Source organism: Camellia sinensis, chromosome 8 (genome assembly GCF_055761805.1).
Source record: "Camellia sinensis isolate YWXY chromosome 8, ASM5576180v1, whole genome shotgun sequence".
Lineage (NCBI taxonomy): Eukaryota > Viridiplantae > Streptophyta > Magnoliopsida > Ericales > Theaceae > Camellia > Camellia sinensis.
Window position 1 is genome coordinate 57,844,538 of NC_138968.1, and position 20,674 is coordinate 57,865,211.

The 20,674-nt window shown below is 42.5% G+C and overlaps 1 pseudogene; it reads left to right on the forward strand.

Annotated features, from left to right (window-relative positions):
• LOC114278015 (1-aminocyclopropane-1-carboxylate synthase-like) overlaps positions 1-19,707 on the forward strand; it is a 70,314-nt pseudogene extending 50,607 nt beyond the window's left edge.
• The last annotated feature ends 967 nt before the right edge of the window (positions 19,708-20,674 follow it).

Below are 20,674 nucleotides of genomic sequence, written 5' to 3' on the forward strand. Positions count from 1 at the left end.
GCATGAAATGCAACTAAGATGCAATCCTAACATACAGAATGCTATGGAAATGAGACGCCTCGAAATGCGTGTACTGGGGCACGCAAACCGAGAAAACGGCAGATGCAATCTAAGATACAACCTAGTATGCACAATGCGATGGAAATGATATGCCTCGAAATGCGTGCACACGGGCACGCAAACCGAGGCAATGACAGGATGCGATGCAAGTGAGATGCCTCGAAATGCGTGCACACGGGCACGCAAACCGAGGCAATGACAGAATGCAATGCAAGTGACTAAAATGGCATGGGAAAGGTAACATGGACTTATACTAACATGAGAGGGCCTCAGCTACACTCACATAAGAAGCTGGTTGATGAAAATGAAGTGTCTCGAAATGCGTGCACACGGGCATGCAAACCGAGGCGGTAGCAGAATGCAATGTAATGACATGAAAACATGATATGGACTTATACCAACATGAGTGAACCTCAGCCACACTCAGATAGGATGCCGGCGGATAAAAATGGAGTGCCTCGAAATGCGTGCACACAGGCACGCAAGCCGAGGCGATGATAAAATGTGATGTAATGACATGAAAATGACAAATGGGCTTATACCAACATGAGTGAGCCTCAGCCACACTCACATCGGATGCCGGCGGATAAAAATGGTGTGCCTCGAAATACGTGCACACGGGCACGCAAACCGAGGCGATGATAAAATGTGATGTAATGACATGGAAATGACAAATGGGCTTATACCAACATGAGTGAGCCTCAGCCACACTCACATCGGATGCCGGCGGATAAAAATGGAGTGCCTCAAAATGCGTGCACACAGGCACGCAAACCGAGGCGATGATAAAATGTGATGTAATGACATGGAAATGAGTGAGCCTCAGCCACACTCACATCGGATGCCGGCGGATAAAAATGGAGTGCCTCGAAATGCGTGCACATAGGCACGCAAACCGAGGCGATGATAAAATGTGATGTAATGACATGGAAATGACAAATGGGCTTATACCAACATGAGTGAGCCTCAGCCACACTCACATCGGATGCCGGCGGATAAAAATGGAGTGCCTCGAAATGCGTGCACACGGGCACGCAAACCGAGGCAATGATAAAATGTGATGTAATGACATGAAATGGATAGAAATCATTCTAATGGAATTTCAGCACTAAAATATGGGGGAAAACAGTCCCGAAATGAGGCGAAATGACATGAAATGCATGGAATTGTCCCGAAATGTGAATTTAGGCACCCGAAATGGCCTATAGCTATGCCAAACATGCACAACATGGACATGCAATGCAAAGACAGAAGCTAGACAGTCCCAAAAAAGGCACTTTCACAGTTATAAACATGGCCAAACAGCAAGCATAGGTATGGAAAAAATGGCATGCAAGAATAGGGGCCAAAAGAGGGGTAATGAAGCAAGTGACATAAGTAAAACCCAAACTGAAAAATTTCCTTCTACAACACTGAAGAGGGACCAAAAATATGAATATTTACAGTACATGGAAGCCTCAAAATCAGTATACAAACATGATAGAAATGCGATGCAAAAAGGGGCTCAAAAGTGGCTATAACATGAGATATGCAAAAAAAACACTAAAAAGCCAAAGACCCTTAATAAAACATGTAGAATGGGCCAAAATAAGACTATTTTCAGAACTGTAAAATGGCCAAAAACAAAAGCATGGTAGGCTAACTAAACATGTAAGAATGGGGAATAAAAGAGAGATATAACATGAAGTGACCTATGGAGGTCCCAAACCATGAAAGGACCTAAATGAAACATGAAGTATGGACCAAAATAAGCACTTTTTCAGAACTGTAAAATGGCCAAAAACAAAAGCATGGTAGGCTGCCATTGCATGCAAGAATAGGGAAGAAAAGAGGAGTATAAAGGTAGGTATAACATGGAAGTCCCAAATGGTGTTGAGCCCTTCTTCAATGTTGAAGAGGGGCTCACAATAAGCCTAATATTAGTTTACAACATGCTCAAAAACAGATTACTCATGGGCCAAAAATAGCATGCAAAATCATGACATATAAGAGGATCAATCAAGCAAGTGTATCATGGAGGGCTCAAACAGGGTTGAGCCCTTAATGAAAAGTGAAGATGAGCTCAAAAGAGGGCCCTTCTCAGTTAGGGCCGGAGCTTGAAACAAAAAGCAAGTGAGGCTTACAAATGGATCAAGAAAAGGGATCAAAGAAGAGAAAGGTTACTCACCCTTGAAGACTAAGACTTTTGTTGCTTCTTGGATCAATTTGCAGCTTCTTTGGCCTTTGAGAAACCTTCCTTGTTGCTAGAAATGAGGTGGTGGTGGTAGAGCTTGGTGGTGTAGAGGAAATGGTGATTAGGGACTTAGGGTTTTTCAAGAAATGAGAGCTATGGAGATGGAGTTGTGTATGGAGACTTGAAGAACAATTTTTCTAACCCCAAAATACTACAAGGCTTGCTTGCTATATAGGCCAAAGAAGGGGTGTAAAGGTGGGGGAAAAGGAGAGCAAATTTCCCCACCAAAATATCCCCCGGATAAAGATCTTTTCTGGGGGATATTGCCCCACAGCAGTAAAGTGCACAGTGCAAGGAAGCAGGCCGGCCTGTTACTTTTGCTGCAGGTGGCCGGCCGGCCACACCCCCTAGCCGGCCGGCTAGGGGTCAAAAAGGTCAATCAGATTTTCTGGCCGGCCACCAACTGGTAGGGTACTCCTATGTGTGTACAACACAACCATGTGGTTAAAAGTCCAAGAAAGTGGGTCCAAGGGGTTCAACATTAGCTCGGAAAGAGGGGTTCAAAAGGGTCAATTTGAATTACTGGCCGGCCACCTCATTTTAGGGTCCTCTCATGTGTGTACATCTCAGATATGTGGTTCAAAGTTGGAGAAAATGGGTCCAAGGTATTCAACATTAGCCCGGAAGTGCGAAAAACGGGCGTCGGAGGATGTATAACTGGTTGCTGCAACAATTGCTGGCCTCCCACCCTTCAGTGACCTCCCTAGTGACAAAACAGAGGTACCTGCCAAAAATGAACGAAAACCGTTGCAAAATGAAAGTTCCGGGGCCAAAACACGCAGTTCGGGGTCTCGAAAATGGGCTGTTAAGCACCGAAAGTGGCGTTCGGCCACGAAGTGGGTCTCTCAGACCCTAGTGTCCCTCAAAAGGGGGTAAATAGGAAGTACGCCAAAAATCAGAGCAATAGGAGATGGTTAAGCGGTCCCGAACCGAGGCACACGGCCTGACGGCTCCGAAAATCGGAAACCGGACTCCGAAATGGGAAAAATGGCCTACGGCCACCAAATGTAGCCTACGGACATTGAGAGATGGTCTACGGGACCTCTCCCTTCCCTCAGGAAAAGAAACAGAGAAAACCGAGTCTGGTTCGCAAACCGAGGCAAGGTACAAAAGAGGGTTCGGATGTCCGGAGGCAGGGCTCACGGCCGCGACTCTGAAACTTCTAAACAAGCACATTATGCAACATCACTGAGTGCTCAGTCGGTGACGTCTGAGTCTTAAGGTCGGTCAAAAATGGGGTGTCTACACATAGTCATGTCCCCGGTAGCTGAGAAATGAAAGGAGTTGGTGGTGTCACATCATCTCTCTACAAGGGCGCCCATCAACGTCCTGCTAGCAGGATAACAAGATATCCCCGTGTAGAAAGGTTCGAACCCTGCCTGGTCAACCTAATCACGAACGGCCTCCGGGAGCTCCGTGTACCACTCCCTCGCAATGATGGAGCCATATCCTCGCGTAATACAGGAAGATACCTGCATTCAGAATGAACACATGTATTCAGTTCAACATGAAAATATGAGCTGTTGCAAATCAAATCAATTACAATGTTGTGAGCTGTGTGTTCAACATGAAGTATATGAGCTGTGTTGTGTGTTCAACTCAAGAGTTTGGGCTGCGTGTTTAGATTTCAGAAATAATGAGCTGTGTATTCGACATCAAGTGTTTGGGCTGCGTGTTCAGACTTCAGAAATAGTGGGCTGTGTGTTCATCTCAAAGTTTGAGCTGTGTGTTCAACATCAAGTGTTTGGGCTGCGTGTTCAAACTTCGAAAATAGTGGGCTGTGTGTTCACCTTAATAATTTGGGCTGCGTGTTCAACTCTCAACAAGTGTGTGCTGCGTGTTCAGAAATTCAAAGTTTGGGTTGTGTGTTCAACTCTCAACAAGTGTGTGCTGTGTGTTCACAATCAACAATGGGCTGTGTGTTTAGAAATTCAACAGTATGGGCTGCGTGTTCAACTCTTAACAAGTGTGTGCTGCGTGTTCACAATCAACAATGGGCTGCGTGTTCAGAAATTCAAAGTTTAGGCTGTGTGTTCAACTCTCAACAAGTGTGTGCTGTGTGTTCACAATCAACAATGGGCTGCGTGTTCAGAAATTCAACAGTTTGGGCTGTGTGTTCAACTCTTAACAAGTGTGTGCTGCGTATTCACAATCAACAATTGGCTGCGTGTTCAGAAATTCAAATTTTGGGTTGTGTGTTCAACTCTCAACAAGTGTGTGCTGTGTGTTCACAATTAATATGTGGGCTGCATGTTCAGAAATTCAAGTGATTGAGCTGTGTGTTCAAGATGCAAACGGAATACCATGTCATAGACTAAGTGTTCAGAACAAGCTGTGTGCTAGAATGAGCAGATAAGCATAGCGAAAGCACGAAATGCATGGAAAATGCATAATACATTGTGGCAAATGTAAAAGTGAAGTACATACCTCTCATGCCTGATGAGAGAGGGGGGACTCCAGCTCTCGCAATAGCAGATCCACAGGTGCTCGATCATCAAAATCAGTAAAATGGTAGAAAACGGCTCGAGGAAGAATGTGCCCCTGAGGGTAATACCTCTCGGGATCGAATGGCCAAACCCTTGGAGGCAAAGACATAATGTCTGGCTCATCTCCGGCACCTGGAGGACCTCCGCCCTGAGGAAAATGACCTGCCATTTCAAGAAATCTGCGAAAAGGAGCGAAATGAGCCAAAATTGGAAAAAGTCAACAAAAGTCAACTCTCGGGAAAAGAAAAAGTCAACAAAAGTCAACTCCCGAGAAAATGTTCCAAATATTGAGACAAACTTACCCCAAGTGGTGAAAATGGAGAAAGAAGCACTGAAATCAAAATTTAATCGGTTCAAAGTGAAGAGAACTGAAAGTTTTCGCGAAACAACTTTGCGTAAGACGTTGGAAAACGCGTATAGAGCGTAGATCTGAGAGAGAAAATGTTCTAGGAAGCAAGGGGAGATGATTTCAGATCTGAAGGTGTGAGCCAAAAAGTGTTTGGCAATGTGTATTTAAAGAAACAAGGGTGAAAGGACAAAACTGCCCCTGTTTTTGGCTAGGTGGTCGGCCGACCGCCTTTTCTAGTAAGCCGACCACCCCCTGCACCAAACCTGGTCGGTGGCCTCCAAACCTGGTCGGTGGTGTTCCCAAGGTGGTCCCCAATGCCTCTTTGAGCTCCCTGCAAATTTTGGTAGTGATCGGAGTTCCCGGCACCCGAGAAAGTACAAGAAAAGTGCACTTTTCGTCGCGAAATCCCTCCGCGGGAACTTTAACTCCAACTTTCGATGCATGTTTCATTGTTACTCGTCAAGAGCAAGATGTATCCTTTTTGAGTATGTTGTGACCCTTCCGGGAGGTAAACTGGAGGCCGCGATTGAGTCGCCCTCGTCGAAACTTGCATTTCTTTGCCCGTTGTTTTGTGTCAAATATGCATTCGAAGTTGTACTTATCCTACATTGTTATGCACGTCACTTACATTATTGCGCACGTTTCACTGGTATTGTCATACCTCTATGCTTAACTTGCGTTGTCGCACACATTTCTTCTCATATTGTGATGCACTCTCCCATCGACACCATGTTTGTCTGCATTCGATATAGCGTTGAACATATGTTGCTAACTATGTTGTGCTTGTTAAGTTTCTTTATTTTGCAGGCACGATATTGTATGTACAGTTCATTTGAGGCTGGTGCGACCAGACGAACCGCACAGATATTGTATCTTCTCCGTATGAGACGTAGCGAGAATTGTAATTCTTTTACATTCTTACTGCATGAAATGTAGTTTTGCTTTGCATTCCTGCTTAAAACTGTTGCATTTATTGTGAATATTTGCTTCATTACAGCTCGCGGCTTTGCATGGTCATGAGTTACGTTCGGCTTTGTGCATATCATTTTGCATTTCGCCCCTTGCTTGCAGGCACATCTTTGTTTATCTCGCCTGTTTGTCTAAGTCTTCGGCCTTGTAAAAAATGGGTCGTCTCTGGACTTTGACATTCACTCCCGTCACTTATGACTTCCGAGTTCTGTCAAAGAGGGGCAACTGTAGACACCTCATTTTTGACTGACCTTAAGACTTAGACGTCACCGATTGAGCGCTCAGTGATGATGCATATTGTGCTCGTTCTAAGGTTTCGGAGTCTCGCCTTGCCTCCGGACTTCGGGGCTCTTTTGTGCTTTGCCTCAGTTTGCAAACCAGGTCCTGTTTTCTTCGTTTTCTCTTCCCGAAGGGAGTGAGAGGTCTCATAGACCATCTCTCAATGGCCGTAGGCTACGTTTCGTGGTCGTAGGTCATTTTTCCCGTTTGGAGACCAATTTCTGGTTTTCAGAGCCGTCGGCCGCGCATCTCAGTTCGGGACCGCTTAACTACCTCTGTTTGCTCCAGTTTTTGGGACACACCTTGTTTCATCTCCCTAGAGGGACACTGTGGCCCGAGAGACCACCTTCGTGGTCGCACGCCACTTCCGGTGCTTGATAGTCAGTTTTCGGGGTACCCGGCTGTGCGTTTTGACCCCCGAACCCTCGTTTTGCATCGGTGTGGGTTCATTTTTGGCATGGACCCTATTTTCATAGTTAGGAAGGTGGTACAAGGGTGGGAGACCACCTTTTCTCCTTGGAAACTAGCTTTCTCCTTGGAGACCACTTTTCTCTCTCTTCCAGCCAGGAAAACTGGTCTCCCTCACTTTTGGGCCATAATTTCTGGTCTCCCATACCACCATTGTGTTGCATTCATCTGGGAGGCCACCTATTTGGTATGGCTGACCACCTTTGGTGCTTGACCCTTTTGACCACATGGTCTCCCTCACTTTTGAGCCACATTTTCTGGTCTCCCATACCACCACTGTGTTGCATTCACCTGGGAGACCACCAATATGGGTAGGCCGACCACCTTTTCTTCTTGAACCTTTTGACCCCTGGTCGGCTGACCAGGGCAAGTGGTCTTGAACCTTTTGACCCCTGGTCAGCCGACCAGGGCAAGTGGTCGGCCGACCACTTGAACTGGTCGGCCAGCCTTCACCTTTTTTGTCCTTTTGAGTGCAATACAGTTGTGCCAACTGGGAGGCATTTGCCCTATCCTCTGAGATTTAACCCTTTTGTTTGTCTTCTTAAGGAAGCTTTGGCCCTTTTTGCTTAGCTTCCAAGAGAAGCTTGACCCTTTTGGTTTAACTTCTTTTAGAAGCTTGGTCCCTTTGCTTGAGGCTTCTCCAAGAAGCCTTGGACCTCTTCTTCTATAAGAGAGGCCCTCCTCTTCATTGGCCAAGGTTCAGAATTTTTGGTCTCAAGCATACATACACTTCCCTCCATATCTCTCTCCTTCGAGCTTCAAACTCCATTGTTCTTGCACCCATTGCACTACACCTCCAAGCACAAAACCTCTATTATCAACCTAAGCACCTTGGAGCTGATTTTTAGAGGTTAAAGAGCTCCTACCTTGGTCCAGAAGTTGCTAGAGGTCTTCTCTACAAGGGTAAGTCACCATTTCCCTCTTTGTAGCTTTATTTTGCTTCATTCTTTAGCCTTATTTGCAAGCATTTTTGGGTTTTGTCATAAACTAAAAAAAGTTTTGTTTTGAGCTTATAAACATGTTTGTTTAAGGTTATTTTTCTGTTGGGGGTCGTCTACCCCCTTGCATGCTTCATTTCCTCATGTTTTGAGCTATGCATTAGAGCATTTGTGTTGGCCTTGGTTTGGCATTTTGGCCACTGAAATCCAGTGGATTTTCAGTGGCTAACATGTGTCTTTGAGCTTCAAAATCAAAGAGGGGTGACCCTCTCACCCCTTGTCTTGTTTACTAGCTTTGTTGGCTTTCCAAAGGGGCTCCTACTTGCATGTTTCAAAGCCATATTTCAGGCCCTATTTGGTGAGTTTTAAGGTCTGCATAGGCTCTGTCCGGAGCCCATTTTGCCATATAAAGTGTCTATTATGCATGTGTAGAGTAATCCTCCTCAAGGACTTTCAAAGGGCCCTTCACTTGTATGCTTCCTAGCCTCATTCCAGGCCCTTTATGGTGGGTTTTAGGACCCTCATAACCTCTGTCTAGAGGTGGTTTTTCCATTTTGTGTGTCCATCATGCATGTGTAGAACAACCCCTTTCATGGCCTTCCAAAGGGACACATCATTCTTGCATGCATGGACTATATTTCAGTGGGTTTTTGGGCATATTTGGACATGGCATACTTCTATTTTTGGCTGGTTTGGTGACCTCTCATGTGCTTCATATAGTTGTAGTGCAAATCATGGTTCACTAGCTTACTTTGCATGCCTCGTTGACCCTTGTTTTTAGCACTTTTTGGCCATGCCTTAAACTGATATTGTGCATATTTTGGACTGCCCTAGCTCTGTTTTTGGGTCTCATGGTCGAATGATGCTTGTTTTGCATACTTGTAGTTCAATGTCCATGCCTAGCTTTGAGTTTTGAGGTGTATCATATGCATGTGCCGATGTATTTTCATGTTTTGGGGTCATTTTGCATCATATTTCAGAGCCTATATGAATGCCATGTCCTCATGTTTTCTACTCTTTAAGTGTGCTTGAGAGTTGTCCATAAACGCCTTGTTTTCGGACCATTGAATGAGCTTCATTTCTATGCATTCCGAGCCATCATCTTAGACCAATTTCCCACTATCTTGGACCTGCCTAGGGTCTGTTTGGGGTTGGTTTTCCATTTGTGCATTGCTTTGTGTACCTCTAGTGTAACGCACTTCACTAGTTTCGGTATTCGGGCCATCTAGCATGCATCGTGTGAAGTGTTTGCATGATTCGGGAGCATTGTGCATCATATTTCAGAGCTGGATCATGTGCTATTCTATGCCATATTTCATCCTTTGCCATGCTTTGTTAGAGTTGCATGTTGTGCCTTAGGATCGAGCCTTTGCATTCGTGCATGTTTGCATGTATTTCGGTTGTCACATTTTCATCATATGGCCACTGATTTGGGCGTGGCTGAGGCCTCTCCATTTTGGTATAAGTCCATCGTGCATTGTGTATGCCATGTTACAATGTTTTGTGCATGTTATGTTGTTTTAGGCATTGTGTATGCCATCTCATTTTCTTGCATTGTGTATGCCATATGGTTCATAGCATTGTGTATGCTAGTAGCATGTTTGCATCTCATCCTTGCATGTTTGCATGATTAGGACACATTGCATTAGGATTGCATGCTAGTTGCATTTGTGCATGTCATGCCATCCTTATTTGTTGCATTGTGTTTGGAGTAGGGTTTAGTCCAAACACGGGAAACGAGGGACGTTTCGTACTCCAAGTGACGAAACGTGCCTCGATTCTCGGTCGCCGACACTCTTGACTGTCCGTGATAGAGTTGTTGGCTTTACTTGCTTATATGTGCATTCATTTCATATTGAGTCGTGCAATTCGACTCCTTGGCCATCATGCATCGAGATGCGTGATTGGTGGCACGAGGATCGAGTATTACATCCCCTTGAGCTTGTGCAAGGACAGGGAGAGTGATCTAGCACACATATGTTGAAAATACATTGCCTTCTCTCTCTCTTGCCTTTGTTACAGAAAAACCAGAATCCAGGGGTAGAAAGTGGTCGGCCGACCAGGTTTTTTGGCAGGCCGACCACCTTTTTTTGGTTCCCACCACAAAGGGTGGTCGGCAGGTGTCTCCCATGCCAATATCTGGTCGGCAGCCTTCCTAGGGTGGAGTTTCAGCCTCTTGGCGCCTTGTGCAAATTTCTAAAATCAGTTGCAAACAAAGGCGAGACGAGGCATCACGATGGAATTTCCCGACGAGGCGACTCGAGCATGCATGCATCCATCGTCACCCAAAACAGAGCCGAGGCAGTCACATTCATGTAGTTTACATGCTTACTTAGTTAGTTTGTTAATTAGTTAATGTTGTGTAATAATTAGCTGTAGCTATTATTTATTCGGACTGTATTGTTTATTCGGACCCCTCGAGGGGGGGCAATGTTGTAATAAGTGTGTGTGTGTGTGATGTATGTCTTCCAACCCCACGTTTTTCTCCCTTTTATTTATCAGCTTATGATGGTCAGATTAGGGCATGTTTCAATTAGCATACTTATGCTCGCATGTTTGCATTCATTCATTTGTCTTGCATGCACCGGGCTCTGCGCATCATACTAACTGCATTGTATTTCAATTCCGAGTTGAATACTTGTTAGTTGCAGCATTTCACATGCCATCTTTAGAATAGCCGAGCCTATTGTAGTTACATTCCTGCATGTGTTGCATTAGGCATTTCAGCATAGTTAGGATTCATGCATGATTTCTAATCAGCTTCTGTTTTGGCTTGGAGTACTCGGTAAGTTTTATGTTTTAGCATCCTTGCATGCGTGTGAGTGACTGCCATGATAGCATGCTTACCATGAGGCTATTTGCTTATGTGATATACCTGCCTGAATGCCTGTGGGTGAAGGTTAGATTATCTGAATTGGAATAATGCATTGACTGTGAGTTTTAAGCCCACTAGATAGTGGCAAAACCATGTTTTCTAAACCCACCCGAGGGTGGCAAAATCTACATTTTAAGCCTACTTGCGAGTAGCAAACCACTTTAAAAAACAAACATGAAATGTTTTGTTCCAATTCAGGCGATCTAGTCTATACTTGTATGCTGTGCGCATCACATAGTAAATCTAGGCTAATAACCGGAATAAGAGCACATAATGTTTTCAAAACTCAATATCATGGTTAGTAGAGGCCGATCTTTGATCGGGCGAGCGGGGGTGCTCACGAAGTGACCTTCCCCAATCGTACCCAAGTTCTCGAGCTGAGGCAACTTTGGTGATGACGGACACGTGGCCTTAGGCAAACGAGTCAGGGTTTCCTAAATTCCCCAAAATAAAATATTTAGGTGGCAACTCTGCATCTGGCAAAGCAGTCCATGTTTGGCACTTCTTTCAAAAAAATCTGTTTTCAAAAAAACGATTTGCTGGATTTGGACTCTTTGATGATTCATCGGTCTTGCATTGCACTCTGCGAGATTAGATACAGGACCATGACATTTGAGTCCTGAACTGTGGTGAGCCCATATGAACAAAACGGGATTTCCCTCCTGGGACGTTCGGGGACGTCTACATTTATGCCTTATACAGGGACTCTCTTCAGAAGAACTGGAAGTTTCAGATTGTCCCTTCTTCTTGGGCTCCGGGGATAATGAGTCAAAGTTGCTATCAGTGTCTTGTTGCTGGGCTCGAGATCATCGGCCATCTTCCCTCACAGGTCATTCCGGGCCTTGGTGTGCAGCTTGTTTGGACTTCGCCACCTCCAAGGCCAAATCCTGACGGAGACGTTCGTTCTCTGCGATCATGTTCTCCAACCTTTGTTCGTTTTGCTTTGCTTGTTCCATGATCGCTTGCATTGCTTCGTGCTCTGGAGTCGAGGGTGAGGCGAAGTTCAAAGCGCGTCTTGCGGGGATAGTCTTCGGTCCAAGCATGTTTGTTGGAGTGAGGTCGTCTCTCTGCGTGGTTTCATCAGTGACTATCGGAGGGTCTTCCGTTACGCTCGCCATGGATGTGTTTGAGTATTCCCACAGACGGCGCCAATTGTGGTGAAGTGGTTTGGAAATACTCTTATGATCTTGGGGGACGCTCGTGATCCTCTGCTAGCCACTTGAAAAGGAACAAACACTCCGGTCGGGGGTGCCGAAATTAGCACTTCGACCGGCAAGTTAGTCTCTGCACTCAAGATTACTTGTATGCTAAGTTAAGCTTAATAATTCTCACATACCTTTCTAGAACTGAAGATCTTGTATTTATAGTATTCTCTTTGGGCCTTTGGGTTGGGCCCATCCTTGTTCAGTTACATGTACCTTTACTCGGCATCTGTTCTACTGGTTGAGGTACTGGTTATTCTATTCGGCCCCTTGATTGATTGGGTATATGCCGAATAGAGGTTACGTTTCGGACCGGACACGCTTATCCGTCCCTATGGATCTAATGAAATTCGGCTCCCACAGTATTGTTTACTCATACAATAATGAAGTTGTGAGTTGTGCTCGAAAGATGTCGAGTTAATCTGAATTTTTCGACAACTAATTAATTTGTTAATAATATTATTAAGTCAATTAATAGTGACTATTAAATTATAATGTTAATAGCATCATGATGAATACCAATATTAAACTCCTTTAAATAAATTTATTTATCCTTCTGTGATTAAATTTCTGTATCTAAATACAGTTTTGAAAACTAAATGAGTTAAACAGATAATAACTAAGTTAGTCAGAGGACAGTAAGAAGCAAAGCATCTAGTGAATAGGTTATATATAAACACTGATTTTATTTATAAAAAAAAAAAGAAATCAGATTTTGGACAAAGCATTCGGCTGCCTTTTCTTCCCAAGGAGGCTGCTGTCAAGGCATGCCAAGAAACATACTCAAGGCCTGCCTTGTAGGTAATATTTCCCAAGCCAAGAGGAAAAAAATAAAAATGAAAATAAAAATGAAAATAAATAAAAATAAAAATAGGCTTCCAAACTCCTACAAATAAGAACACTATTCAGCCATTCTAGTACTATGGCTGAGCAAAGAGAAAAAAAGAGAGAAAGAGTAGAAAAGAAAAGAAAAAAAGAGAGAAAGAGTAGAAAAGAAAAGAAAAAGAGAGGAAGAGGAGAGGGTGCTGGGTGGTCACCATTTCAAAACTAATCTTGAGAATAGTTGGTAAAAGCTCTTGAGGTAGGAATACTCAACCTCTATCCTCCCTTAGATATTTTTTTAACTGAATCTATATATTAAATACATGCAATAGTATGCATTGTTAATACATACATAGCAAGAATAACTTAATGCATGCTTACATTTTGATAGAATGAGAATTTCATGATTATATGACTTCTATTCCTTCTTTCAAGCATAGATTAGATGGTTTAGCAACTGATTTTATCTTCTTATGTGTTCAAATATTCTCCATTATTTGAAATAATCTTGCATGAGAATAAAATGAGATAAAGTTGGTTCACTTATACTTGAAACTTATATTTTCTTCATTGTTTCAGATTTTATCGGATGAAAAATGCTCTAATAAATTGAAAATAACTTGTGTTAAAAATCTGTTTTTACTAGGAGCATATATAGGTGTTCTATACCATGTGAAATTTTTATAAAATCATTGGACACCATTTTCTTACCGAAATAAATATTTGTTCTAAGTGTTGCTTACAACACAGTTGGAACAGTGACTTCAAACAGGTCCCATTTTCTTTGAAAATGTTATTTTTCTGCATGACCACTTGGGATAGTTAGATATAAGAGTCATATTTCGTTTTCCTCCAATTTCAAAAAAATGGATAAGTCAAGAGGAGAAATTGCAATTTTATTAAAATGCGACAGAATCTGTCCAAGTTTCTTAGTAAAATTATTTGACCATCTTCTATTGGTTTTCAGTCTTCAAGCTCTTCTATAAATATGTTGTAAACTCAAATATATAGCAAAAATACGTTCTAAACTCAAATTATTTGACCATCTTCCATTATTTCACCATCTTCCATTGGTTTTCTTACCTCTTTTTGACATCGTTTGAGGCCCCTTTCATTTTTCAAACACAGAACACTTGTGTTGGAAGTTGCTGTAACTCACTGTCCCAGAAACTAGTTTTCTTTCAAATTTTAAAATCATTTTTAGCCTTGGTATTCTTCTCGAAATATTTTCCTAACTCAATGAACTAGTACTAGTTAACATATCATAATAATTGAATTTTGTTTGGTATGGGTTTCATTATTTTTAGTCCGATCATTCAGTGCTGAAAATATAAAGTGTGGGAAATTATTTTTAGTCCGACCATTCAGAGCTGAAAATATAAGGTTGGTGGTGGGGGGTGTCACAACATAGACCGTTCCCTTGGGGCAGACCGTGATGTCACGACTCGGGTACGTAACCTTGGTGCGTGGGCATCATTGGTAGTTACAACAAGTAACATTTGAATATTTGACCAAGGGGGAGTCAAAATTGCTCGTGGTCATTGCTTAGCAGTTGAGCAGAAATAGTGCTCTACGGGGAGTTACTTAGACTTACCTGATAAATTAAATCTATGTGAATTTAAAATAAATGTTGGCATTTTCCTTATGATGAAATACAGCTTCCACTTGCGATTGTTCTTATTGTCTATTGTTATTATTTCAACTGATAGCATTCTTCTTATGCATATTAAACGTTGCTTGTTACTCTGTTACTACACAATATTCATTAATTGTGAGTATTATTATCGAGGTGGGCATTTCGAGTTGTAGTATCTTATTGAGCTCGTCGCTCATTGGCATTCCCGTTACTCTGGTGTTTTATGCCAGGTACCGAAGAAATCGAAGGAAACACCGAGGTCGTAGAATGCGACATTCAACCTTGGTTAGTTTGAAGTGTGCCTATGTCCCATGAACCATTTTTTTGAGTTTTCAAGTTTTTCTCTTGTTTTCTTTTTATATTTTTGTTTTTTTTTTCGTGAATGTACTACGACTAAGTTTTAAGTTTGATTGGAGTTGTAATTTAAGAACTTTTTATTTCAGTTTTGATAATTAATGGATGATGGAAAACTTGGCGGCAACAATAATTAGAAGTTCTTAATTAAGAAAACTGATTTTAAGTTTTAAACCTTATTATGATGTCCTCAAATTTTGGGGCATCACAAGTCTCTTCCCAAACTCAATACTTACTCGCTTCAATGCTCTCTGATGATGATTTTGTGGGGAGGTTTCTTGATGAGAGCTTGAGGAGGCTAGAGTGCAGGCACAAAATTTTCACAGAAGGATTGAAAGAGGTAAAATGTTAACATATCTCGTGTGTTGGTTAGTTTAATTGCTTGTGAAATTAGCATTAATTCTATTACAATTGCAATTTTTTAAAAAGCAATTTCGACAATGAAATTTATAAAAAAAAAAAAATCGATTGCATAGTAGAATGGAAAATAAGTTGCTACGTTTATTTGAAAGTATTAATAACAAATTTAAAAAATGAAAACTCAATGAGGGCAATTTTAAAAGTTCACATATCTACTTTTTTTTTTTCTTTGTGATTTGAGAAGTTTAAATTATTATATTTTTTTATTGATAAAGTGTGATTTTTTTTTTTAAAAAAAAATACAATTTGTAAAATTTAATATTTTGGTTTTTATCATTAGAAAAATGTCCAGGAACGACACTGTAGATGGGGATCAATTGTTTGAATAACAATGCTAGACTTTTTTATTGGATGGATTTGCGCCTATTGCTCAAAGAGCCAACTATTGAAGCTGAAATGGCACGATGGCGTTTGATAATTAACGATGTGAAACTCAATGTCTCTCCGGGATCATCTTTTCATTGCACTGAGGCTGGTTGGTTTAGGGTTTGCTTTTCTAACATGCATGATGATACAGTTGAAATTGCAATGCAGAGAATTTGAACATTTGTGACTAAGAAAAAGGAAGGAGAGGTGGCTACAGTGAAGAAGAAGAGGCGGCAAATGAATCTTCGACTGAGTTTCTCGTGTCTGATATACGAACGACGGTCTCAGGTTGCTGCATATGTTGTCTTCTCACTCTCCTCATCCTTGCTTGCCTCTAGTTCGAGCCAGGACTTAATCGGTTTAGAGGACTTAATCCCACCCTCCTTATCATTTCTCAAGCTCAAAGGAGTGCGATACTCGACTCTCGGGCCACCAACCAAGCATCGCAATGCACGATGGCCGAGAAGCCAAGTTTGTACAAGTCAATGAATGCACAAATAGACTCGATGAACCTCCACCCTATCATGCATGTCAAGGGTGTCGGCGACCAAGAAATGAGGCACGTTTCATCACTTCAAGTATGAAACGTCTCTCATTTCTTGTGTTTGGATTAACGTCCGATCCAAAAACATGCAATGCATCACAAACATGTTACCTTGGCATGTTTTGCTTTGATTCACTTTGTTTACTCGTTTTAGATTACTGATAAGTCCTTTAACCGGTTAAGTTCAAAAGTGAGAAGTCCTCTAATGGGAAAGAGGGTCCAAGCCACAAGCTTCTTGAGCATGAAAGAAGCATCATGCCATTGGTCATGAATGCCTCAATTTCGTGCTGAAACCAACAAAGGGCTTAAGACCTCTTTCAAAGTGATACAACAAATGAAAGATGGCATGCAATGGTACACAATTTAGCACTGAAATGACATGCTAAACAACATTAAATCATGTAAACAATGCATGCAAGACATGCTTGAAGTCAAAGGCATTGAAGCTATCAAAGAGCATAACACGATAGGCATACAATACTAAGCCTAACTGACCAAACCACCCCCAGACAGAGGTTAAATCTGCCAAAACAGTGGCCAAAATGTGCTGAGATGATAGCTTAAAAGGCAAGAAACGCGTGCTCATGCGATGGCTCATAAACGAGGTATAAGGCTCAACTCTTAAAAGCACTTAAAAAGCGATATATATGAGTGTATGATGGAAGTATATGCTCTGAAATACCATGCCAAATGATGCCATATCATGCAAATAGCTCAAATAAAGCATGCCAAGAGACTTGAAATACAAAGCTAGTCAAGGGCTTTACACTACAGCCATGCTAAGCATTGCTCAAATGACCTTAAGCACTCAAAACAGATGTAAGGCATGCCAACATGGTAGCAAAAACATGCTAGACTTGCAACATAGATGGCAAGAAAGATATGCTCCCGTATTAGCTCACAAACAAGGCATAAGGGCACAACTCTTAAACACAATGAAAGAGTGATAAACATGAGAGTATGGAAGAAATTTATGCTCTGAAATTACATATCAAATGAAGACATATCATGCATACATCACAAATATAGCATGCTAGTGGTCTCAAAACTCAAGACCAGTGAAGCCATCTATGCCATAGCTATACAAAGCAAGCCTCAAAAGGCCAAGAACACTCAAAATAGTCCTAAAGCATGTCGAAATAGTACCAAAACATGCATGGAGTATAGCCAAGACAAGCTAGAATGAGAGGCCAAAACACCAAGTACACTAGGTTAAGGAGCATGATTGCACTACAAGTGCAAGAACCAAGCAAGAGGTGATCCAACCAAATAAAGTCAGAGTTGAAGCATGCTAAATAATGGCCAAAAACATGCTGGAGTGGAGCCAATACATACTAGAATTAAAGGCTAAGACATGAAGCATGTTAGGCTAGTGAGTAGGATTACATTACAAGTATACGAGGCATGCATAAGGTGACTCAACCAAGCCAAAACAAAGCTACAACATACTAAAATAAGACCAAAAATAGGCTAAGATCAAGCCAACACATGCTAGAAAAATATGCTCAAGTATGAGGCCAACAAGACATGAAACCAAGAAGCAAAGAGGGGAGGCCACCCCCTCATACTTTAGACCTTAAAACATGGTTTCTACCACTGAAATTCCTCTGAGTTTCAGTGGTAGAAAGGCCAAACAAAGGGAGCCTCTAAAGCTTTAAAAGATGGCACCAAGCTTAAGCAAATAAGGCACACATGAGGGTAAAACACCCCCAACACCAAAGAGGTCTCAAACAACCATTTTAAGCACTTAGAAACAAAGGTTTTTACAGTTGAGAGCAAGGCCTAAATTAGCATGCAAAGGTGGCTAAGCTTGTGTACAAAAATAAGCTTAAAAGAGGAAATTACTCACCTTTGAAGAACAACTACAAAACCAGCAACTTCTGAGGCAAAATCAGTCCTTAAGAGTTCAAATAAGATCCCAAGCACCTTAGCCTCAAGGTAGAGGTGTTTGATTAAGAGTCCCTTTGCAAATACACCAAGAATTCCCACTTTCAAGCACAAAAATATAGAGAGAGAGAGAGAGAGTGAATTTTGCTTCTAAGAAAATTTGAACCTCTGGAAAGGGAGATGGATCTTCCTTTATATAAGCAATGCAAGCAAAAGCTTGCTTGACTAGCTTGAAACTTGCCTTAAGCAGGACGGCTCAGTGAGCCACAACTGGCTCAAAATATCTAAAAATATCTACAAAAACAAAAAAAAGGTTGTAGGCCGCTTCAAGTGGCCGACCGGCCACCTCCATTGGCCTACCGGCCACTTTAAGTGGCCTACAAGAGGAGAAATTGGCCTACAACCACCAAAAGTGGCCGACAGGCCCTCCTCTCCCTCTAGGCAAGGGTTGACAAGGTATGATCAAAAAAAAAAAACCAAAAGAAAGGGATCCAAGAGACCCCAAGACAAGGCACTCAGCTGAAAGCTCCCGAAACTAGCCTACCGGCCACCGCAAGTGGCTTACAAGAGGGAAAAGTAGCCTATAGCTACAAAAAGTGGCCTACAGGCCTCTCTCTCCTCTTAGGCAAAGGCACCAAGGCATGTTTCAAAAACAAACCAAGAAGAAAAGAGTCAAGAGGTCCCGAGACAAGGCGTTCAGCCAAAAGCTCCCGAAACTAGCCTACCAGCCACCGCAAGTGGCCTACAAGAGGAAAAAGTAGCCTACAGCTACAAAAAGTGGCCTACAGGCCTCTCTCTCCCCCCAAGCAAAGGCACCAAGGCATGGTCCAAAAACAAGCCAAGAAGAAGAGAGTCAAGAGGTCCCGAGACAAGGCGTTCAGCCGAAAGCTCCTGAAACTAGCCTACCGGCCACCGCAAGTGGCCTATAAGAGGGAAAAGTAGCCTACAACTAGAAAAAGTGGCCTACGGACCTCTCTCTCCCCCCAGGCAAAGGCACCAAGGCAAGGTCCAAAAACCAGGCCAAAACACAGAGGGTTTAGAGGCTCAAAGACAAGGCGCACGACCGAGATCTTCAGGCACTCAATACGAGCACAAACATGCATAATCATCGCGCGCACAAACGATGACATCTGAGTCTTAAGGTTGGTCAAAAATAGGGTGTCTACACAGACCGATACAAATACTGGGCACGACACAACAGAACTCACAATTGACCTGAAAATAGAAAATGACTCAACGTAACTGATCATTCATAATGCCCCTAGTATTACTTATGCTCCCTTTAAAAATTAATTTTGATTCAGTTTTTGCTCAAGTTAGAGATTTTACTAATAAGTTCAAGTATTGAAAATTGTTCCACTTGTTGATTCAAGCTAGTTTCTTCTTACCTAACGCAAGTATGTGCAGTAGTCGGTGTAGCTCATGGATGGATGTGAAGCTGACGATGTGAATTGGGTAAGGTTATTGGGTCGACATAGATGAAATGGATATGGTTAAGACCAAACTTCAGGATGAAGTTGCCTACGTATCCCAAGAATCATAATCAGGTCAACAGAGTTCATGGCTGAAGTTCACTCAGGTGTTAACACTCTCTTTTTGCATTCTAACTTTTGCCAAAGCTAGCCCTTTGGGTTTTTAACCTTGTGAGCTCTATTTATATGATTTCTCATTTTCTTTTCATGCTCTAACTTTTGCCTAGGTTGCCTTTTCAGGTTTTCAGCCTAGCGAGTCTTTCAAGGATAGTGTTACAATATTTGCGGAGAATTTGGTCAATTGTCATCCTTGCCCTAACACTGGAACTGGCTTCACCTTGATTTGAGCTTGGTTCTCCATTCTTTTATGCATGTCTTTGTCCTTTCTTTTGCTCCATTTTTAGAGTTGTGTAGACACCCCATTTTTGACCGACCTTAAGACTCAGACGTCATCGTTTGAGCGCTCGATGATTGTGCTTGTTTGTGCTCGTTTCGAGTTTCTAGAGTTTTCGGCTGAGTGCCTTACCTCCGGGCCTCCGAACTCTTTGTGTTTTGGCTTGGTTTGTGGACCATGCCTTGTTGACCTTGCCTGGAGGGAGAGAGAGGTCTGTAGACCCCTTTTTGTGGCTGTAGACCACCTTGCCCTCTTGTAGACCACTTTATGCGCCCGTAGACTAGTTTTTGAGGCTTTCGGCTGCGCGCCTTGTCCCACGGACTCTTGTCTTTCATCCTTTTTGGTTTGTTTTTGGCACAAACCTTGTTTTCCTTGCTTGGAGGGTGGAATAAGGGGTGTAGACCAGTTTCTCCCCCTAAAGGCCACTTTTCTTCCCTGCCAGCCAGTTTTCTAGTCGGCTAGCTGGTCTTTGTGGTCTGTGGACCACCAAAAGTGGTCGACAGCCATGCCACCACCTTGCTTTCTTTGTGCAGACCACTCCTCCCCATTGTCGACCACTTTTCATCCTTGCAGACCACTTTTTCTGGTCGGCCGACCAGTGCAAGTAGCTAGCCGACCACTTCATCTGGTCGGCAGCTTTCCTGCACTTTCTGCAGATATTTTCCATGCCAGCTGTGCCAGCTGTTGGGCACAGAAAGCATCCTCCATACACGTATGGAGGGATTGATTCAAGCTTCAAGCTTGCTCAACAAGCTTGATGCATGTTTTTCTATAAAAGCGAACCTCCTCCCTCTTGCTTTAGGTTCAGAAAAAATTGGTTAGGGCATATACATATATCTCTATCTCTATGTTGCTCTATTTGCTCCATATTTGTGCTTGAAAGTGTAGTTTCTTCACATTTTTGCACACAAACACCTACT